Raw genomic sequence first — 22,935 nt, forward strand, 5'->3', positions numbered from 1 at the left:
CAGCTGGCCTGCCCTAGTTGGTGAGCTTTGGATCAATGAGACACCCTGTATCAAAGAGACGAGTAATGTTCCTGAGGGATGACCCTCAAAGTTGTCCTCCAGCCTCCACATGCAGACACACGGATGTGTACCCCAAGTCATAAATACATAAAAAGAACCAAAATGAATCTATAAAAATGTCCAACGTCTTTAGCCACCTTGGAAATGAAAATAAAAAAATACCTTGAGACTCTATCTTACTACAATCAGAATGGTTATACTCACAAATCTCTCAAAACAGTAAATGTTGTTAAGAATAGGAGTGATTGGGGAGAAACTCCTAGATATATGCTAACAGGGTGTTTTGTTTTTGTTTGTTTTCTGATTCCCTTTTATTTTTTAAACATTTATTGTGTGTGTGTATTTGAGTGTGTGTGGCTGTGCAGTGAGTGTGTGCAGGTGCATATGTGTGTATATTCGTGTGAAGGTCTATATTGAGGAGTATCTTACTCTGTTGCTCTTCATCTTACTGTTTGTCTCTTCCTTTAACACATGGTCTCATTATGTTATCCTGACCAGCCTCACACTTTGTATGTAGACCAAGCTAGCCTCAAACTCATGAAGATCCGCATGTTTCTGCCTCCCTAGCTCCCTAGTGCTGGGATTAAAGGTATGTGCCACTACGTCCTTGAGACAAGGTCTCTCATGGACCTGGAATTCCCCAGTCAGCCCAGTTTTCTGGCACAAGAGCCACCCAAATTTGCCTGCTTCTATCTACCCAGCTCTGAGATTATAGGCACATGTAACCACACATAGATTTTTAAAATTTGTATTTATTCTTTTGAAAATTTTTATACATGTATACAATTTATCTTGATCTCTCTCCTCTAATTCCCCTCAACCTCCCATCCTATCCCCCTCCCAACTTAAAGTCCCCCTTTTAAAATTTATTTTAAGCTTTGTTATTAAATTAAAAAGAATAGCCAGCGCTCCGCCTGATCGCTGCCATCATGGGCACGAGTCGCGTGCAGCCCATCAAGCTCGCTAGGGTAACCAATGTGCTGGGCAGGACTGGTTTGCAGGGACAGTGCACGCAGGTATGTGTGGAATTTATGGATGACACCAGCTGCTCCATCATCCGAAATGTCAAAGGTCCTGTTTGAGAGGGAGATGTGCTCACCCTATTGGAGTCAGAAAGGGAAGCTCGGAGGTTGCCTTGACCTTCCTGCTGGGTCCTGAGTATCCACCACCCATGATGACCTGTGACTATTAAATAAAACACTTGTATTGTTTTTTTTTTTTTAAAAAGAATAGCCCATTGAATCCTTAGTGCTGTCTCATGTGCATGGGTGTGGGGTCATCTACTGAGGCATAAGCAAGTGACGAAAGACCACCTTCTTCTCTAGTAGCCACCAACTGCCAATAGTTCCTGATCTGCAGTTGTAGGTGGTGCTTCAGGAATCCCTCTATCTTCCAGGTTGGAGCTCCTAATCGCCTTCATCTTGTGCATATGACTACACGCGCTGTGTCCTCACGTGTGCAGCAGCCATGCCGTGTCCAGGATGAGTACATGCGCTGTGACCTCACATGTGCGCACCAGTCATGCCGTGTCCAGGATGAGTACATGCGCTGTGACCTCACATGTGCGCACCAGTCATGCCGTGTCCAGGATGAGTACATGCGCTGTGACCTCACATGTGCGCACCAGTCATGCCGTGTCCAGGATGAGTACATGCGCTGTGACCTCATGTGTGCAGCAGCCATGCAGTGTCCAGGATGAGTACATGCGCTGTGTCCTCACATGTGCAGCAGCCATGCAGTGTCCAGGATGAGTACATGCGCTGTGACCTCACGTGTGCAGCGGCCATGCCGTGTCCGGGAGCAGCACTTCAGAGCACTTTTCCCATCCTCCAGCTCTCACGGTCTTCTTGTCCTCTCTTCCACGATGTGGCCTGAGCCTTAGAAGGGCACTTGACATAGACAACCTGTCTTTGTCTAAGCACTCACTAATCTTGGCCTTTTGAGCAGTAATTCATCTCCGCCTTACCACTGCCCACTGCAATAGGAAGCTTCTTCGAGCGAGGTTGGGAGCAGCACACCTCTACAGCTACATACTTAGTCATAAGGTGGTTTGACAACACAACTGTTCAGAAAAACACTGTCAAAAAGCCCCTCTAGGGCCCACAACTTCCTGAGCCATGGTTTTGTTTTTATCCTGTTTACAATACCAGCCCTGAATTCCCTCCCATGGAGCAGGTCTCACATCCAGGAGAGCATCCGTAAGCAGTTTCACCACTGCCGTGGGCACTTCCTGCCTAGCAGGTCAGGATTGGAGCATCTAAGATTCAGCACTGGATAGGACCATTGCTGTCTCTTCTCCCCCAGCAGCTGGCATAACACGGCAGCCAGCAGGGAGAATTCTCTGGTCAGTTCACGATTGATTTCTCTGTGTCCTGCAACCAAAGCTTGTGCTGTCGTCAATGACAGGAGCCTGTCATTGAGTTCTGGTGGGCAACTAAGAGCAACGGCAATACCCTGTGTAGTTTTTTTGGTGCCTCCAAGGCCTCTTTGACTAACAAATCACAGGGAAGCAATTCATGGTTGGTGCTGAGATTTTCATTTAATAGCAGATAGCTTCCAGGAGCAGCAGTGTTCATTAATATGAAGTATTCGAATTCAACCTCCCCCCACACCCTAAAAATTGCACTATTAACTAGAGTACAAAACAGCGGGGTACAGAAGGCTTCTTCACATATCCTAAGTCTTGGTGAACCAGTCCCTTACTCCCCGTGCCCATCCCCACTTAACCCTTGGCTCACGATATCCCCCTCTGTTCTTTATAGCACATGTGTTGTGCAATTCCCTCATTCAGATGTCTTAATCTGGATTTCAAGATCATAGGTTCCAAGTAGCTTCTTCAAGCAGAGTTCGTTTCGGTTAAGTCTTCTGCTGGCTCTTCCTTCCCCATCACTACCACTCTGGTGCCTGCGTGAGTACATCTGCCCCCTGTATTCCTGCTCTCTCCCATTTTACCCATATCCTGCCAACACTACCGATGGCACTACAGGCTCCTGCACCAGACCTGCCCACAGCTCCCAGGAATTCTGCTCCAGAAGCCTAGCCTCCATGTCTCCTATGCCAAGTAAGGACCTCAGCTTCTCCTGCCTAGGCCTGCCTAGGTCACCTGATTAAACACCTGCTCTTGCTACTTAAGCCTGCCAATACTTCCCTGGCACTTCCTTCCAGGTGCCAGTTCTGACAAAAGCTTCTGGGAATTCTGTGGCAGGAGTCCGGCTCCCAGGACCTCCTGCACGTGGCTTTTTATGTGAGTGCTGGGAATCCAAACTCCGGTCCCCACACTTGCAGGGCAAGCGCATTACTGATCGAGGCATCTTCCCAATCACACCTTGCGATCTTCTGTCTGTCACCATCTACACACCTGTCTTTGGCTCTGCCCACACAGATGCTCTGGAAATGCTTGCTAACTGAATGTTTTTATGATCGTGGGTAAAAAGACAGCATAAATTCAAAACGTGATTTTTGTCCCTCGCCTGGGTCGCCCAAGAGCACCATTCTCATTTTCTCATCCGTAGATGACCACGTTGCAGACAAAGGGTCTCATAAAACATGCAATTTAATGAAGCCATCTGGGAAGACAGTCATCATATAAATGCAAGATATTGATATCATCTGGCTACTTGGGGAAGGACCATATAAATGAAGGTGCAGCCCAGCTCCATAATTCAAATCTGGTGCTGATGTACAAGGTCTTTGAATGATAGACTTCTCAGATTGATATTTCTTACAAGTCCAAGGCTACCTCTCTCCACTCCTTGGCAATTTTGAGAGTTATTTTTGAACAGAGATTTTTTTTTCACTTTTTGGGAAAATAGATTTTATATTTTAAAACATTTTTTTCAGCATCAGGTGAGGACCTCGAAACAAATTTGTTTAATGTCTTTATTGCTTTTTAATAAAAAAGCTTCTTTTCTTTACAAGCAGGACATGCTACAGATGAGTTAGGCATGTCTTTCCCATTTGAACAACTGTGCAGAGTGTTGTGCATGTGTTGAGCAGCCTGATCAACTCTGCTGCCCGCTCTTCTTCTGTGTCCTTCCAGCACAGAGGTGTCCTTTGCTTCTGAGGTTGTCCTGAAGGCCACTCTGGAAGGAGCAACCCAGCGCTGTGTGTTCCTCTTAACCAACTGTTCTCTGGGAGACAGTCGCTAAGACAATTCTGTAGGAGGGTTCTCTAGAGGGACAGGAAAGGTAGAATGAATTTATACTACAAAGAAGAGTTAATAGATTGGCTCCCACCAGACAGGCCCGAATAGTCAAAATGTGGCTGTCTCCGTGCTGGAGAGACTGGGAACTGAGACGAGCCCAGGCGGTGGATACCCCAGCAGTCCCAGTCCTGGAGCTAGAGGCTTAGAAGATGTTGGGAGACTTGCTGGTCTTCAGTCTGCATGGAAGCCAATGAAACTTGGAGTCTGACATTAGCAAAGATTGTCAGCAGCAGCATAACAGACCAACCCTGTGTGTGTGTGTGTGTGTGTGTGTGTGTGTGTGTGTGTGTGTGGTGTCTGCAGGTGAATGTTTATAAGCATTGGCTCACTACTGTTTGCTTTACCTGTTTCTTGCATGTGGATGGGTATACAATCCCTCAGCTTCCTTCTCTGGTTACTTACTGCCTCTGCCTCCATAGTGTCCTCAGAGGACAAAAGAGGAGTTGGTTACAGGTGGTTGTGGAATACTGGATATAAGTGCTGGAAGTCAACACCAGGTTACCTGCTCTTGTCAGCTAAGTTAAGTTTCTAGCCCACTTAGAACATTTTAAACTGGCTGGCCATTAGAAGGTGCTACACATTCTGAGTAAAGATCTTCTCCCCTCAATCAGTCCTTCCTGAAAATATCCCCAGACCCCCCTAGAGGCATTTCTCAAGTGACTTGACAACCAAGTTGGCAATCAAGATCAAATCACAATTATAAGTTCAGTCACACCAATGATTACACCATGACAACCATCTTGCTAGCTCTGGCACTCCTGGTCTTTTCTACAGTCTGGGATAGAAATAGAATGCATGTTTCCTCTGCTTGATACACCGTCTTGTGACCTCTATTGAAGAAATTGATATCAGCACCGAGGTTACAGTTGCCACTGCCATGTGAACTGAAGTTTCTGTTTGGCACTGCCTTCCCCACATACATGTCTGGAAAAAAACAGGATCCAGTATTTGAGTGTACCTGCCATAAAGACTGAGTCCATGTGGCTCAGGCTACACACACACACACACACACACCACACACACACACATCCATTCACTTCACTCTTCCCAGAGGTGAGTAGACACTCATGGTCATGGTCTGGGTTTAATGCAGTCGTAGGTTTTCCGGTCCCAGGAACCACACATAGGGTTTACTTGGATCATATGTGTAACGAGGATTAGAGCTGCAAAGACTGGGCACACTTTGCCTGGTTGATGACTGGCGGGGATAATGTCTTTTGTGGTCTGAATGTGAAGTGTTTCTCATAAGCTCCTGTGCTTGAGTGTGGTCCCCTGATGGAGATGCTGTTTTGAAGTTGGCCTCTAGGGGCAGGCTTTGAGCTACATTCACCATGATTGTGGAGACCAGAGATGTTAGGTGTCCTCCACTATTGTTAGCCACTATCTATGTTTTTGTTTTGTTTTTTGAGACAATGTCCTCCACTAGAATTGGAGCTCACTAGTTGGACTGAGTGGTTGCCAGTGATCACCAGGGATCCACTGTCTCTGCTTGACCCCCTTCCCTGGAAATACGGTGGGGTTTCAGGTACATGCCCCTGCACCCATTTTTTTCTGAATGATGGGCATCTGAACTTGAGTCCTCATAAGGCAAGTCCTTTCTCTCCAGCCCAGGCATGAAGGTTTTATAGCTTAGCCCCAGGTCCTAGCAAGTCTCTGTTTCCTGGCTGCAGAGCAGTAGTGGTAGTGAATTTACTTACTTTTTGTAAAAACAGATACACATAGGGTAGTGTCTTCTTTGCTTTTTGTTGATGTAATAAAACACCATGGCCAAAAGTGACTTTTGGAAGAAAACGCTTATTTTGGCTTATAGTTCCCAGAGGGAGAGTCCATAATGAAGGCAGAGGCAGTCCATAGAAGGAAGCTGAGGGATTGTATACCCATCCACATGCAAGAAACAGGCAAAGCAAACCAGTAGAGAGCCAAGGCTTATAAACATTCACCTGCAGACACCACACACACACACACACACACACACACACACACACACACACACTTCATTTGTATTTACAGCTGTTAAAGTCTTAACAATGTTTTTAATGTTTAGAATCTCTTAAATTCTTGAGGAGGCATAAGGAAGCATCTATTCACCCCTGACAGGGCCACAACAGACCAAAGGAACAATTCCATACAAGTCCAGCATGATTAACTGATGAGCTCACCGACTAAGGGACGGCTTGCAGACGCACGGCTGACTGACTACTCACAGTGATAACATCTTTGGAGTTTCCCCTCCCCATCCACCTTTTACTTCTTATATACTCTAGCACTCCCCAAAGACCAGGTGGAGTTAGAAGGCTGTAGGGGAGGTGGGTAGCATCTCTGGTGAAAGTCTAGAGACCCTCTCCCCCTCCACCTGTGTCTATGAGGGAATGTTGGAAGCTTTGTCACCTTGACTACGCCCTAGTTATCTTTTTTCACTGTTTTTTTTTTCACCATTTAGACAGGAAGATGGTGCAGGGTACTCTGTAGTTTCCGGCAGCAATCTCTTCTCTATGACTATGATTGTATCACACTCAGAAGAAATACTTACCAAAAAATCTCCAAGCTTTTTTTTTCACACTACAAAACATGAAACTATAGTATGAATGTGATACCAAACAGTCTGAATATCCTTAGGGAGTAGAATTCTAACTTCAAAAACAAGTAGGGGATGATCCCATCAAAACAGCCATCAGTAAGCTGCGCGGTCGTGGCTCATGCCTTTAATCCCAGCACTCGGGAGGCAGAGGCAGATGGATCTCTGTGAGTTCGAGGCTGGCCTGGTCTATAAAAGCTAGTTCCAGGACAGGCTCTAAAACTACAGTGAAACCCTGACTCGAAAAACAAACAAAAATAGCCATCAGTGGCATGTCTGTGGCTGCTATGTTGAGGACACAGCAGATTTGCCTCAAATTAAAAACATGCATACACTCTTGCAAGGAAGCAAGTGCCTTGCTTGGCCATCATCAGAGAAACTTCCTCAGCAGCAGATGGGAACAAATGTAGAGACCCATAGCCAGACATTATGCAGTGAGTGAGAGACCTTGGAACATTCAGCCCTAAATTGGATGTCTCCATCAAATACCTCAGCTCAGAGCTCAGGGAACCCTGCAGAAGAGTAGGCAGAAAGAGTGTAAGAGCCAAAGGGGATGAAGGACACCGAGAAAACAAGGTCCTTTAATCAACAGGATTGACACACGTAAGAACACACAGAGTCTGAGGCAGCATGCACAGGGCCTGCACAGGTCTGCAGCAGATGGGGTCCTAGAGCTGAAAGAAGGACACATATGCCCCATGCCTATCCAGAATCGATAACCACTTGCAAATGAAGATTTAGTTTTTCCCAAAGGAGTCTCCTTTGGGAAACAAACTATTCTTAGGGATAGGTTACATGTCCAGTAGTAGATGGCCGACAGCAACAAACAAATGAATTCAAAGGCATCTTTGGAGGTTCCTTGTTTCCCATTACTGTCTCAGAGATCTTTTTACATTATTTTAAAATTTATTTTATTTACATTTTTCTATTCTTTCTTTTAACCCTAAAGGTTCTTTGCACATACATCATGACTCCAGTTTAGGGTTTTGTATGGGATTCCAGAGTGTGAATGAGTGGGTCTCTGTATCTATCTCTCTTTCTTGTGTGTTTTCTCGGCTTCTTTCCCTTCTGTCTGTTTTGCCTTATTCCTACGTGCTAGTTTTTGTTCTGCCTTATTTTACTTTATTATTATTCTTTAGATACCTGTTGGTTTTCTAACGAGATTCAGGAAGGGGGTGGATCTAGATGGGAGATGAGACAAGGAGGAATTGGGATGAGTGGAGGGAGGGGAAACTGTAATCAGAAAATATTGTGTAAAGAACAAAATCTATTTTCTTAATCAATACTTTATTTATTTATTTAGTATGTATACAATATTCTGTCTGCATGTATGATGTCTGCAGGCCAGAAGAGGGCACCAGACCTCATTACAGATGGTTGTGAGCCACCATGTGGTTGCTGGGAATTGAACTCAGAGACTTTGGAAGAGCAGGCAATGCTCTTAACCACTGAGCCATCTCTCCAGCCCCACAAAATCTATTTTCAACAAAGGGAAAAACCATACAAGAGAGAAAGCTTTTGCCTAAAACATTAGGCAATTATGGGAAGCAAGCATTTGCTTTTAGATGTGTTTGTGTGGTGTGTATGTGTGCATGTGTGTGTGCATGTGTGTGTGTGTGTGTGCATGCATGCAAGGTGCCCACAGAGGGCAGAAGAGGGGATCAGATCTCCTGGAGTTGTAGTTTCAGGTGGGGTTGTGAGGCTCTTGGTGTGGGGACTGGACCTGAGCTCTAGTTCCCCACAGTAGCAGCAAGCAATCTTAACCACTAATCTATCTCTCCATTCCCCAAAGCATTTGCTTTTAATGGCATACAGAGAGAAATTGACCTTCCAGATAACTGCCTGTCTTCTTAGCTGCCATTGGTTTCTTCTCAGCTAGTTATCGCAATAGGGGAAGACAGAGAGGTACTGCAGGCTTCCTCTTAGTCATGCTGGTGGTGGGAAGGTGAGATTTCCTGTGGAAGAATTAAAGAAATACGGGTTCATATTTAAAGTCATTTGCGTTCAGAAAACTGAGGCAAGAACACGTTGAGATTTCCTGGTCTGCAAAACAATTTTAAACAGCTTGATCAATTTAATGGTTTCAAAATTAAAGACATTGAAAGAAAGGAAAGAAGGAAAGAGAGAGGAAAAGAAACGGAAGGAAGAAGAGAGGAAGAGAGAGAGGGGAAGAGGGAACAGAGAGCTGGGAATGTAACTAAGTGTTCCAGCATCTACCAAGCATGCATAAGGCTCTCTGTTATAGTCAAAATAATCTAGTAAAGAAAAAAGAGATTAAGCTCTTTGCCTAGTGCCTGAAATTTTATGAAAGAAAAAGGTTATAGTTATAACTAAGAGGTTTAAAGAATTGGTAAGATCTTAGTTACTTTGCTGCTGCTGTGATGGAAAACTCTGAAAAAGCAAAAGAGTGGAGTTTATTTGTGCTTACAGTTACAGAGGAACACAGTCTCTGATGAAAGGTGGGGGGAATGGACTCAGTGGCAGGAGCCGGAGCTGACTGGTCACATGACATCTGCACCCAGGAAGCAGAAGAGGAGCAGGAAGTAGCACCAGGCATAAAGCCTCAAGACCATCTATTAGTGGCTCGCTCCCTCCAGCAAGGCTCTGTCTCCGAAAGGTTCCACCTCTTTCCAAACACCTTGCTTGCTGCACAAACATAAGGATCTAAATTCAAACCCTAGTTAGCATGTAAAAGAGCCGGATATGGTGGCTCACCCTTGTAATCCCAGTACTGGGAAACGTGGGTATAGGAGGATCCCTGGGGTTCACTGGCTAGTCTAGCCAAATTGGTGACCCTGTGGTACAGTCAAAAACCCTGTATTAGTTAGGGTTTCTATTGCTGTGTTTAAACCCTGTGATCAACAGCCATCTTTGGACAAAATGGTTCATTTGGCTTATGTGTTACAAGCTATCATCAAGGGGAAGCCAAGGCAGGAACTTGGGGCAGGAACCTGGAAGCAGTAACTGAATCAGAGGCCATGGAAGAACGCTGTGTTTTAACTTCCTCCCATGGGTTGCTCAGCCTGGCCAGGAATGACACCATCTACAGTAGAGGGCCTGCCCTAGTCAAACATTAATCTATAAAATACCCTCACAGACTTAATTGCCTATAAGCCAGTCTGATGGAGGCATTTTCCTCAGTTGGCATTTTCTCTTCCTAGATGGCTTATATCTGTATCAAGTTGAGAAAAGCTCACAAGCACCGACCCTGTCTCAAAATACCATGGTGAGGTTAGAGAGATGACTCAGTAGTTAAGGGAACATACTGCTCTTGCAGAGGACCCAAGATTGGTTGCCAGCACCCTCACTGGGTGCTCATAACTACCTGTAACTCCACCTCCAGGGGATCTGATGCCCTTCTCTGGCCTCTGAGGGCACCCGCACACACTGTGACATACACACCCACAGAGAGAAACATACAATTAAAACTAAGATGAATCTTTAAAAATAATGATAAAAGCAACAAAAGCACCCCCACATTGACCCTGTCTTCAGTATCCCTAGGAAAGCACCCCCATGTTGATCCCAGCCTCCATATGACACATGCATGTGCGCCAGCATGCACACGTATGTACACAGGAATGTGTGTGTACATTCCTAAAGAATAAAAGGAAAATGCTAGGAGACACTGGTAGATTCCCTTAGACACCTGACTCAGTTTAATTAGATTGTCACGTCTGACTTGTTTGTGTCGGATTTCACGGACTCTCCCAGAGAATCCTCCCGATAATTCAGTGGAATTCACTGCGGCTTTGCTCCTCTGCAGGGAGAGGGAGTCTGGCCTGAATTGGGATGTTTATGTTTCTGCTCATCATGCATTTGTTTTCCCTCTCAGCTCAGTCCTGCCTGCCAAGAGCAGCTCAGACATTCATCTGCATGCTTCCCTTCAACTGAGGCTCCCGGAGGCTGTGGCCGAACTGCAGAAAAGCCAGTCCTGCAACAACAATGACAAGAAGGCAGAAGAAGAAAACACCATCAGAGAGCCTGCTCCCTAATTTGGGGTTTTATGGTACTTGAAATTTGTGTTTGTTAATTCTCTCCTAGCTTAGCATTTTCCTGCCCCTCTACTATGACTCGATCCATTGAGGACGAGGTAGAATAGACATCAGGTACATAGGCATCAGCTACAACGAGTAAAAAGGATCAATATACACCTTGTTTATGCCCTCACAAGCCCTTTGGGTTTTTGTTGATGCTTGCATGTTTATTTTAAAACAGAGTCTCAGTTGCCCAGGCTGGCTTCACATTCCCTACACAGCCAAGGCTGGCCTTGAACTTCTTTCTCATCGTCCTATGTCTTCCTCCTGAGTACTGGGATTACATGTAAGCATCACTATTTTAAGCTTCAGTTCTGTGAGGTTCTTTTTAATGAAAATATTTTTTTCAAAATGTGTGTGTTTTCTGTTAACTTGAAGCCACAACTACCAATTATCAGCAATATTTCCTTTCATATTTATTTCCGTAAGTCATTTTCCAAAATAAGTTCCGTGAGATGCTCATAAATTCTTCATGGGAAAAGCCTCTGTGGTCAGACATCAGATGAATTTCTGTTACACAAGCTAAAGAAGATTTCTTTGCAACAATCCTTTTTGTTCCTTTTATCGTGCCAAAGTCTCTGATCAATCTCTAAAAGGAAGTATAGTTTACACCCCAGAACTCAATTCCTTGAGAGTCACCTAAACAGATTAGTATTCTGACATTTAAACAAGACTGCCTTCCTGATTGAGGTCTTGACTTAAACTGTGAGTCATGGAAGACAGACATCCACTGAGCCAGTGGCCGTTTGTCCAGATCTTTTTTATTATGTTTTGGACAAATTTACCCGAAATTGTTATAATATCTCCCTAGTACTATAAAAGAGACAGTAACGATGGCATGACTTTTCCATCTGGTCTAGTCAGTCTAAAGCTTTGAACTGGCTTCTAGGCAAAGGTTGTTTCAAACCATCTCTACTGAACTCTTCATCTTTTGTTTCTGAATTAATGCGACACTTGCCTTGGGGTTAGATGGGATATGATCTTCCCTTGGCCTGGCCCTGGTTGGTGGCTCAAGCAGAAAGATTCTGATCATTTCCCCCATTGTGAAACTGAAAACGTAGCCATGCTCAACTCTATAGAAAGAAGTCTTTTCCAGGACTCCAGCGGTTTCTGCTGCTGCGGGTTCCACGGTGTCTACCGGCTGTGAGATGATAGGGGCTTATTCATAGAATTTACACTCTGGTGGTTTGATAAATACATAACATGTTGAAGAGGAGTTTCGTGGAAAAGCAAACGTTATTCATCAGGGCTTTAGTTTTTCTTCTCTCTCTGCTTTCGGCTGAGCCGCAGTGTAAGTTGCTTTTTTCAAATTTTTATTTATTTCCCATTTATCAGGTCTTCTTTAGATCCTCGCCCTAATCAAATCCAAACAAGAGCAGCAACTCCAAGTGTGGCAGGGGTGTGTACGTCTTTTTCTTTACATTATCTTTTGTTCACATATTGAGGGCTACAGAAGGCAAGACTCAGCAAGGCCCTGGTTTATAGTGTGTTTCCTGCTTATCGGTAATTTGTTCCCTCTGACCTTCTGCCTCAGACAATTAATTTTCTTGAACTGCTCACACCCTGGAAGAACATGGTGGGAGCGGGGTGGATGATGTTGGCAGTGGTGAAAATAATCCAGGAAGCAGAGTCGTGCAATTATTCAAACACCTAATCTTATCTCTTGTTTCATTTTTATATCACAGGTACACGTTTAAAAGTATTCGATGGACGGGGATGCTGTCCCGCACCTCCAAAGCCCAGTAAATAAATGCCGCTAAGTGCCACCAGGAGTGAAAGGGCTCGTAATGAGCAGTGCGCAGCGATCTGGGCTTCATTCATCATTCTGTTCAGACCAATATTGAGGCTCTTGTTATCAGCAGGGTTCGTGCCGATGTCATCGCACTGGGCATAAATCTTCTGTCAGTGTGGCGCAGCCTGATGCCCTATTAAAAGTCTGCCTTCACCTAATCACAAAATGACCTTTCGATGTCTTTAATTAACCTCTGACCCGAACCATGCCAATGTCTTGTAGGTAGGTAAATCTATGGCATGACATTTGCTTGGGGCACTCCATCTGTCTTGGTTCAATCATTGTACCCTTCCGATTATGGCTTAAAGGAAATACAGTTGGGACTCCTCTTAATAGTTGGATTAATCTTTAAAAGGTTAGGACATAATATTTTCCTCTGAGCTCCCAGCAGTAACTTTGCAGCTATTTTCCCCTTGGGAGTTAGGCTTCCCCACTAAAGTAAGTTTAGGTAAAGCCCTCAATTTCAACAATAATATCCTCTTTCCCACCCAAAGTTATTTCTCTTGAGTGGTTTGGGAGCCAGAGACACTCTGATTGGACCAAAGAACAGAAGCCTTAAAGCACACCTTCCCTCATTTGCCCAAGACAATGGGATGGACCCGTGGTGTGGAAATAAAAGAAAGAGATGGGGGAATAGGGGGTTCATCTTAATTTAGGATCGAGGTGGTCTGTGCTGCACTGTACGTACCCATTTGGCCCTGATACCTCTTTAGGTAATAGAACAGCAATCCTGTCTCATTGTCTACGAAGTTAAATGCCACCATGGACTCCTATGTGAATTAGTGAATATTACAAATGTAAAATAGTTACAAACAAATACAATTTCCTTACATAAAATAGAGCCACCGATTGATCAGGGTGCTGACTCATTTCAATGTGATGGTTTGTTTCACACCGCAGGTTGTAATTGGTCTATAAATCACACCAAACTGAATAAAACAAGAGTTTGGAGGAACCTAAGCTGCGTCCAATTTTATATTCAAGCAGAAGCCTGCAAGAGCTTAGACTGGTTATCCCTCCATTATAAAAGTCCGTGAGTCAGGGTGGTGGGATTACAAACTCTGGGCTATTGGATCTGAGTTTTAAAAGTTTTTTGCCTTTTAACTGCTGTTTCTAAGTTAGATTGCAAATCCTTGCTTGCCAGCTTGCTCTGTGGAACCCTTGCCAGCACCATGCCCACCCAAGATTTACAGGAGTGATGGGGATTTGAACTCTGGCCCTCTTGCCTGTATGAGTAAGTTCCTTAACCACTGAGCCATTCCCCAACCCATGTTATCTTTTTTATCTTAAATTTAAGGAGTAATATGGGATAGTCATACCTTGAGATTTGTGTTGGGAAATGCTTAGTTTGATAGTCATATGAAGAACGGATCAGAATAAGACAGGGAGATTCAAGGAGAAGCTAATGTCAACCCCTTATATTATATAAAACCCCTTGAGAGTAATCTACAGAAATTAGGCCCCTCTAGACCTTTCTTTGGACTCCAGAAAAAGTTATATTTTTGTCTCTTTTTGGGCATCAAAATGGTAAGGGGTGAAAGACCCTTGTGTCCCCCAAAATGCTTATCACTTTTTAGGACCAAGAGGCAGTCCAGAGACCTCTCTGCTTCTATGTCATTTCTGCTGAGACCACAAGAGAGTAAGACTGTGACATCTAGTCCAACACCTGCCCTCATAAAACCTTGGTGACTTCATACTGATGAAGTCACTCCAGGAAACAGTCAAGGGAAATTTCCCTTTGAGGTTCAACGATTACAGTTAAAAAAAAAAATCAGGGTGTATCAGTATGTTAAGGCCCTTGCCGCCAAGTCCGGTGACCTGAATTTGATCTCCTGAACAAACATGGTGGAGCGAGAGAACCAACTCCCCACAGTCGTTCCACACCATGTACACACAGAGAGAAGGAGAGCGAACAAACAAACAAACAAACAAGTAAAAATGTCTTTTCAAAACTCAAAGCCCTGGTTCTGGAGAAACAGTTTACTAGTTACAAACATACTCTTCCTGAAGACCCAGTTCAGTTCCCAGAACCCACATGGTGGTTCACAGCTATCTGTAATCAAGCTCCAGGAAATCCAAGGCCCTCTTCTGGCCTCTGAGGGCACAGGTATCTAGGCAAGCAAATTCTGTGAATATTTATTCAACTCTTTTAAGTGTGTGTGTGTGTGTGTGTGTGTGTGTGTGTGTGAGTGTAAGGACAAAAATGTGGGTCCAAGTACATGCAAGCACAGCATGCATGCAGAGGTCAGAGGACAATCTCCAGCCTCATTCTTGAGGTTCCTTCCATCTTTTGGTCTGGGACAGGGTCTCTCAGTGGCCTGGGACTTCACCAAGCAGGCCTACCCAGCTGACCAAGAGCTTTCAGGGAGTCTCCTGACTCCACGTTCCTTCTCCCCAGCTCTGGGATTACAAGAACACGATGCCATTATCTGTTTTTATGAGGGTGTAAGAGACTGAATTCAAGTACTCAGGCTTGTGAGGCAAGAGTTTTACTAACTAAGACGTCTCCCAAGTCCTTGTTTATTCAACCCTTACATGCCAGCCACCTCCAAAGTTTTAAATGATGAATCAAACTGTCTTGTGGGGGCCTGTACTGACATAAAGGGACACGGGAACACTTATGAACCTACTGTGTACTGGATACTTTGCTTTGATTGTCTGATTTGGACATTGATGCAGCTCTAAAAAAATAGAAATTGTAATTCCCACTTTATGAGTAGGATTTGAACCTAGACTCATTGACCACAAAACCTTTGACTCTCTGTCACTCAGTGCTCTTCCTCAAACAAGAGCCCCCTTTCAGAAGCTGACTCCTAAGAAGTTAGCTTCTTCACTTCCTGGCTTTGTAAAGTGGAGTGAGTCCTGTTCGTGAAAGTGTTGCCGAGCATGAGCAAGTTGCATTCGTGCAAAGCACTTAATAATACGTGTAAAATAAACACTTGCTAAATGATGACTCCCTTGTAACACACACACATACACACACACACACACTAAAGAAAAGAATGCCTCCAAGTCACCAGATCCCCTGCAGGAAACGTGCTTGTTCAAGAACTGACTTCTGGATGTCCTTTTACAAACCACAAAATTTTCTGGCTTCTCTGTAGCTAACTTCTGAGTTATCTCTGGTACAAATAAGAAAGAAAACATTCAAGAACTCTATGTTGGGGATAGAAAAGCAATCAAGGAGGAGCAGAGATTCTGCAATGACACATGAACATGGTGGTTCATCTTGACTGTCACCATTCCTGGATCTGGAATAAACCCAGACGCACACCTCTGGCTGAGGCTGTGAGTGTGTTTACAAGAAGGATTAACTTCAGAGTGGGTGGCGCTTCCCAGCAACCCAGGGAAAAAGTCTTGCTGGTGAGTGAGTCTACTCCTTGGTGTGGCTGTCCTCTTCCTTTGCTGCCATCTGACCCAGCTTCTTAGCCTTCAGAGCATAGAAAAGCTCCTCTCCAAAAATCCTCCAGGCCTTCAGACCTAGACAGGGACTGCTGAGGCACCCAGCCTTGTGGACTGAGCAGCCACTGGCTTTTCAGCTTCTCCAACATTCAGATGGCCATTGTTGGGCTGCCCAGTAGCCTGTCTGTTGTACACCAAGCTAGTACATATTATTCTATGGCATGTATTCATCTACCCATTCTCTTCCTCTAGAGAACCCTGACTAATACAACAGGGAACTCAGAAAGAAATTGGGCCAAAAAGAAATAAGGAAAAGGAGAAGAAAAAACAGGAGGAGGAAGAAGATGGGAGGAGGGAGAGGAGAGGGAAAGTGGAGAGTTGCCTAGCAACACCAGGAAGCAAAAGGAAAAGCCAGGTTTGAACAGGATCTCAGCCAGAGCTATAGTGTAATCCTAGTTACTAGATAGATACTTCAAATGCACCAAATTAGCCATAAAAGAATTCCAGATATTTTCCCATTGTATGTTTCAAACTACTACATGACATTCTTTATTTTCCCTCCATTGTGAAACATTGTTTTTTTAATTGATTTTATTGAGTTATATTTTTCTTTGCTCATTTCCCTGTCTCTCTCCTCCCCTTCAACCCTCTCCCATGGTCCCCATGCTCCCGATTTACTAAGGAGATCTTGTCTTTTTCTATGTCCCATGTAGATTAGATGCATGTAGGTCTCTTTTAGGGTTCTCATTGTTGTCTAAGTTTTCTGGGATGATGATTTGTAGGCTGGTTTTCTTTGATTTATGTTTAAAGACCACTTATGAGTTAGTATATATGATAATTGTCTTTATGGGTCTGGGTTACCTCACTCAATATGATGTTTTCTAGCTCCATCCATTTGCCTGCAAATTTCAAGATGTCATTATTTTTCTCTGCTGTGTAGTACTCCATTGTGTAAATGTACCACATTTTCCTTACCCATTCTTGGCAGAGGAGCATTTAGGTTGTTTCCAGGTTCTGGGTATGACAAACAATGCTGCTATGAACATAGTTGAGCACATGTCCTTGTGGTACAATTGAGCATCCTTTGGATATATACCCAAAAGTGGTATTGTTGGGTCTTGAGGAAGGTTGTATCCTAATTTTCTGAGAAATCTCCTTACTGATATCCAAAGGGGCTGTACCAGCTTACACTCCCACCAGGAATGCAGTAATTTTCCTTTTATCCCGCAACCTCTCCAGCATAAGTTTTCATCAGTGTTTTTGATCTTGGCCATTCTTACAGATATATGATGAAATCTCAGAGTTGTTTGAATTTGCATTTCTCTGATGGCTTAAGGATGTTGAACATTTCCTTAAATGTCTTCAGCTATTTTAGATTCCTCTGTTGAGAGTTCTCTATTTATGTCTGTACTCATTTTTATTGGGTTATTTGTTCTTTTGATGATCAATTTCCTGAGTTCTTTGTATATTTTGGAGATCAGATCTCTATCTGATGTGGGGTTGGTAAAGATCTTTTCCCATTCTGTAGGCTGCCATTTTGTGTTATTGACTGTGTCCTTTGCTTTACAGAAGCTTTTCAGTTTCAGCAGGTCCCATTTATGAATTGTTTCTCTCAGTGTTTGTGCTACTGGAGTAGCATCCAAGGCTCAGATGGTTGCTCCTCGTGGTGCAATCAGTGCCACGGTTCCAGTCACCCCATTGTTCATTCTGTGTTCCTGGAGGTCTCTCAGCGCTCCCAGGGTTTTCTGTGCTCCTGTGGAGTTCGCTGTCTCAATCCTGCTCTGGCCTCGATTGCAGGCTCAGACCTGTTTCTGTAAATGTCCCTGGTCAAGATCTGCTCCTGTAGAGATCCCTGGCTTGGGGTTGGTCCCACAAAAGTCTCTGGCTCTGATCTACTCCCTCAGCGGTCCCAGACTTGGGTGTTCCCAGACCTCTGGCTCTGGTCCACTCACTCAGTAGTAACTCCCCTGTACCTGCTCCCATGGAGTTTGCTGTCTCCTGTCTGCTCCAGCCTAGGTCACTGGCTCAGTCCTGCTTCTGTAAATGTCCCTGGTCTGGATCCGCTCCCACTCACACAGAGTTCATTGTCTCAAGGCTGTTCTACCTAGGTTGCTGGCTCAGTCCCACTCCTGTGGAGCTCACAGCCTCAGGACTGCTCCTGCCTAGATTGCTGGCCTAGTCCTACCCTGCATTCTAAGACCCTCAGGAGACCATGGCCCTTGACTGAGGTGTTAGAAGTTCTGGATGCAACGGAAGACACAGAGAAGAGATGCCCTTTAATGTTCTTTGGACTTTATGTGCACATACATCACTCTCAACCCCATGTTTTGAGAACCTGAAATTTGCTAGTCACGTGGACTAATGGGCCAAAAAACCTCAGTGACCCTCCATTTCTTCCTGCCTCTCCCCAGTGTTGGGGTTACAGATCCATGTTGCCCCATACCATTCTGCATGAGTTCTGGGGATCTGAACTCAGGTTCTTGCGCTTATACAGAAGGACTTTCACTGATAACGTCATCTCCCCAGTCCCTCTTTTTGTTCTTTTCCCTCAGACATAAAAAATACAAAGTGGCAACCAGTGACTGTTAAGCCTAATATTCCCACTGCTGGAAGCTCCTATCCTTCTTAGGCATGCAAGAAACGGGACGAGGTCCAACAGCAGTGGAGATGGGGAGTGGTCTATGAAGACACAGGTCTGCAAGGGTGGCATGCATGCTCATGTGCTCATCCACACATGGGACAACCCTCACTATTGCTCCTCAGAAACATTACACACCACATTTATTGAGTCTTACTGCCCTGAAGCTCATCAAATGGGACAGGCTGGCTGGCCAGGGAGCTTGAGGGATCCCACCTTTCTGCTTCCTCAGCACCAGGCTTAGAATCAAGCCCAACCACACACAGCTTTCTTTTTACGTAGGTCCTAGGTATAGAACCCAGGTCCTTGTGTTTGCACAACAAGTGCTTTGCCCATTGAGCTATGGTCCTAGCCCCCATCAGAGTCCTTCAAATGTCATGGGACTGACACACCTTACAGAAATAAATGGATTTGATGCTTTTCAGGTTAGAGCATTTCAGTTACCTCTGTCTTGCTGAGAACTGTTTCCTGAGACCACAGGGTTTATGGCCAGTGACCAGTTCTTCTTGGTGTGTGAAGAGGTTCCTCAGGGCACTGAAATACCTCTGGGCTACCTGCTCAGCCACACACATTCGCCCTCCCTACAACCAGTGTTTTTTTTGGCATGATTTGAGTGTGAATCAGGAACTGGAAAGAAAGTGGCCGGATCTCACATGTAGAAGAGCTGTGGAGTTTAGACTTTTAATATTTGTTTTTCCTCCCCCAAATGAAGTTATATAAATACTAGAGTTTGAGTGTCAATGTAGGGATTTATTAAATGTAAATATTTTAAATCCACCAACAATATGCAGCCCTGTTGTGATATCTTTTCTATTTTTAACGTCTCTGAACCATTAAAAAAACCAGGTGGGCTAAATTCTCAATGTCTCTGGTAGGTCATGTCCAAACACAGTTACTTACAGCATTTCCCCCCAAATAGTGAAACTTCTCAAAATAAAAGCTGAGATGAAGAGCTGAAAGTAAAATTGGTAGGATATATAATGTGTATATTCAGATTCACAGGAAAAGATGGCAATCTGTACTGGAGATATGTTCAGCTGGTAGGGTGCTTACCTATCATGGGTGAAGCCCTGTGTTCCATCTCCAGCCAGCAGTATGTAAACTGGTCATAGTGAGTTATATTTATAATCCAGTACCTAAGATATGCAGACAAAAGGATCACCCATGAACATCCATAATGAATTTAATACCATGCTTCAAAATAAGAAGGTCAAGGGAAGGGCCAGGCTGGGCGGATAGCTCAGTCGGTAAAGTGCTTGCTTTACAAACAAGAAGGCCTAAGTGTGAGCCCCAGAACCCAGGTGAGAAAGTCAGGCTTGGTGGCACCTAAACCTAGACTCAGATCTGGGGGAATTTAGAGAGAAGAATCCCCGGGGCTTGCTCCATCCAATTCATCTGAACTGGTGAGTTCCTGGTTCAGTGTTGTTCCTTAAAACAACAGGGAGAGCAGCGGAAAAACAGCACCTGGGTGAGCCCTGGAGGGACACACACACACGAGAGGAGGGGCACGAATGCACTTGCACATGAGCACAGGCACTCGCTTACAGCACACGTACGAACATGCACACACACACAAGTACCCAGATTATCCTCCCCACCCCCATGTGTGAGTGTGTGTGTGTGTGTGTGTGTGTGTTTATTTGTGTGTGTGTGCACGTGAGTGTATACCTTTGCGACTTATAAAAGAAAGCATTGAATTTAGAGGCTCAAGCTGCAGAAGAGTCTAGGACCATCATGGCATAGAACATGGCACCCAGTAGGCAGGCATGGATGGGATAGCAATCATGAGACGGAGAGAACCAACTGGAAAGACATGAGCTTTTAAAACCTCAAAGCCTACCCCCAGCTGACACACCTCCTTCAACAAGGCCACACTTCCTAATCCTTCTCTAGCAGATCTACCAGCTAGAGGCTAAGCATTCAAACACTAGAGCCTATGGGGTTTCTCTCATTCACTCTACCACACCGCCCCTGGAGCTATGCTGGCTGACCAGAAAACCCCAATAGCCTGCCTTCCTGTCTCTGTCCCTCAGAGAGCTGAGATTACATGTATGTGCAGCCATGCCTGGTTTTTCCCATAGCTGCTGGAGATTTGAACCCAAGTTCTCACGCCTCTGTACCAAGTGCTTTTAGCCAGTAAGCTATCTTACCAGCCCCTGGAAGATGATTCTTAATATAATATATGGTGCTGTCAAATTCAACTGTCTGCCAGGGAATCATTTGTCAATACGGTAGGCAAATTTTCAATCTGAAGCAGACTTCAAGTCATTGCTCAGACCAACTGCTCAACTAAAGGAACATAAATGATTTTTAATAACCAACCAAGGAATGTATATGTCCGCGAGGGATCTGAAGCTGGAAAAATCAGAGCCTATTCCAAAACCAAAGAGGAATTCCTGTTGGATTGTCAGTTGCTTGGGATTACCTGCGGCTGGGTCACAGATCACTGGTGTGGATAATCAAGAATTGACCGCACATGTGGATACTAAGCCTGCTGGGTCTCTGGTATTCCCCAGTGGTGGGAGCACAGCCTCCATTACTCCTGCTCGCCAGAACCCAGGGAGGAGTGGAGCTATAAGCCCCAGCAATCCTGGAGAGCGAACAGAAGTCTTGTGCTAATAATAACCCAGAGACCAGAGCTGCCCCTAGAACTGGGGGGGGCGAGCTGTGGTTTGCTTTGAGCCTCAGTCAAAGCGACGGGCATGGGAGAGTCTGGAATTCTCTGTGCCAGCTGCACCTTCTTAGTCACTGTTATAACTTATGGCAAAGGACAGGCATGTGGAGAGGAAGCGGAGATGAATTGCCCTTCAGAAGAGCATTATTAGGGGGACAGCATAATGGTCATGCATGGCCATGAGGGACCCTGCAGTGGGAGCACATTAGGAGAGATAGCTGCGGTGTACAGCGTGACAGGCTCCTTCAGGGAGAGAGCTCCAATTCCCTTCCATTCCCAGAATATGAAGAGTTGTAGCCGCCTGTGGTAGACAACCTGACGAGTTACTAAAGGGAGAAATAGACCCTTCAATCCCAGGGAGCAAAAGGGATTCTGAGTCTCACAGGTTTTCTTCGGGGAGGGAGGGTGACCCACACGATGTGACACAGCCTCTGTGCCAAGAATCACAAGACTCTAGATATCATTGACGGTTGTCATGGGTCCGAGCATCAGGAAACTGGTCACAGCCACACAAGGAAGTGAGGAGACTGGAGCTGTAAGGTCACAGCAGCTCTTGGAGCTGACCTTAAAGAGACAGGTGCGTGGGGTGTGGCCTAATTTGGGGGATGAGGGAGAGGATGCTAGAAGCTCTGTGCTCTAACAGTGGTTCCAGTCTGTCCTAACATGTTGCCCACATTAAAAGCAACAACAACAGTGGAGAGCAACTTAAAAGAGGAAATTTCTGCCCTGGAGATCTCTACTTCATGCCCGTACCTTCTCCCCTGCCCTGGGCCAGCGCCTATGTGAGTTTCCTCTAGACCTTCCTCCCTCAGCTTCAGGAGAGGATGCTCTCAAAGCCTCTCCTCCCTCCCAATTACCAGTTTCCTGTTTGTTGCGTAACTACTTCCTCCAAACTGAGACGACTGCTCCTGGAGAAAGAAGTGTTAAGAGACAGAAAGTACACATAACATAATCAATTTCTGAGGAAGCTCCTAAACCAGATTGACAAGCGTGTCCTCTGAGAGGCGGGTGGAGTCCCTGCTAGTGGTGGAGAGCTTCAGGGATGCAGACTTCCTGAGCCATCACCAGGTTGGAGTGGGCTTCTCAGTGGTGTTGAGCATGTCTTTAACTTGCTTGTGGTTCTGTAATCCCAGTAATTTGCTGGTTCACTTAGCTAGACTCTTGGGGAATCATTGCTTTAATCTGTTGTTGGTACCCTGACTGGGGAAAATTACTTCTGTTCGCGTTTCTCCAGAAAAGGTCACACAGTGTTGTTCCATACTGTTCCTTCCTCAGCCTTCAACGGTAAGTTCAAGAACAATTTGGTATATCAAATGCATCGTGGAATATTACTCTGTAAATATGTGTCTCTGCCTAAGGTGCCTTCTGATTGGTTTAATAAAGAGCTAAGTGGCCAATAGCTAAGCAGGAGAGATAGGCGGGACTTCCGGGCAAAGAGAAGAAATGAAATGAATCTAGGCATGCAAGAGACCAGTCAGACGTGGAACTCCTTGGACATACAGAATGGGCTCGAGGTAAAAACCATGAGATAGAACGTAGATTAATAAAAATAT

At 44.9% G+C, this 22,935-nt stretch overlaps 1 pseudogene; it reads left to right on the plus strand.

The window, feature by feature from the left end:
* Positions 1–989: 989 nt before the first annotated feature.
* LOC121446199 lies at positions 990–1,199 on the plus strand (annotated as a pseudogene).
* Positions 1,200–22,935: the final 21,736 nt, after the last annotated feature.

This window comes from Microtus oregoni, unplaced genomic scaffold (genome assembly GCF_018167655.1).
Source record: "Microtus oregoni isolate MIOR12 unplaced genomic scaffold, Mior012 000003F_ref0000135, whole genome shotgun sequence".
NCBI lineage: Eukaryota > Metazoa > Chordata > Mammalia > Rodentia > Cricetidae > Microtus > Microtus oregoni.